Below are 1013 nucleotides of genomic sequence, written 5' to 3' on the forward strand. Positions count from 1 at the left end.
AATGAGGCAAATGTCCAGCCTGGATGGGCAAGGAGGTTTTGAAGGAGCTTAGGAATAAGGAGGCCAAAACTCACTTTGAACTTAATTTGGCAACTTTTGTAAAGGATAATAAAAAATCTTTTTACAAATATATTAATGGCAAAAGGAAGGGTAAGACCAACTTCGTTCTCTAGAGGATGTGGGAGGGCACTCAGTAACTGCAGATGAGGAGAAGGTTGAGGTGTTTAACACCTTCTTTTCCTCAGTCTTTAGTGGAAAGATAGCTTGTTCTCAGGACAGCTGTCCTCCTGGGCTGGTAGATGGTGTCAGGGAGCAGAATGGTCCCCCTGTTAACCAGAAGGAGGCTGTCAGGGAAGTCTTGAAATGCTTGGATGTTCATAAATCCATGGGCCCAGATGGAATCCATCCCAGGTGATGAGGGGGCTGGCAGATGAGCTTGCAAAGACACTCTCCATCATTTACCAGCAGTCCTGGCTCACTGGTGAGGTTCCAGAGGACTGGAAGCTGGCTGGTGTGACTGCCATTCATAAAAAGGGTGGGAAGGAGGATCCTGGCAATTATAGGCCAGTTAGCCTGACCTCTGTACCAGGTAAGGTTATGGAACAGTTTATACTGAGTGCCAGCACACAGCACCTACAGGATGGCCAGGGTATTGGACCCAGCCAGCACGGGTTTAGGAGGGGCAGGTTGTGTTTGACCAACCTGAGCTCCTTTTATGACCAGGTGACTGCCTGATGGATGCAGGAAAGGCTGTGAATGTTGTGTACCTGGACTTCAGCAAGGCCTTTGGCACTGTCTCCCACAGTACACTCCTGGAAAAGCTGGGAGCCCAGGGCTTGGACAGGAGCATTCTGTGCTGGGTTAGGAACTGGCTGCATGGCCGGGCCCAGAGGGTGGTGTTGAATGGTGCTGCATCCAGGTGGGGGCTGCTCAGCAGTGGTGTCCCTCAGGGGTCTGTGCTGGGCCAGTTCTGTTCGATATCTTTATTGATGACATGGATGAGGGGATTGAGT

The sequence above is a fragment of the Geospiza fortis genome, unplaced genomic scaffold (genome assembly GCF_000277835.1).
Source record: "Geospiza fortis unplaced genomic scaffold, GeoFor_1.0 scaffold443, whole genome shotgun sequence".
NCBI lineage: Eukaryota > Metazoa > Chordata > Aves > Passeriformes > Thraupidae > Geospiza > Geospiza fortis.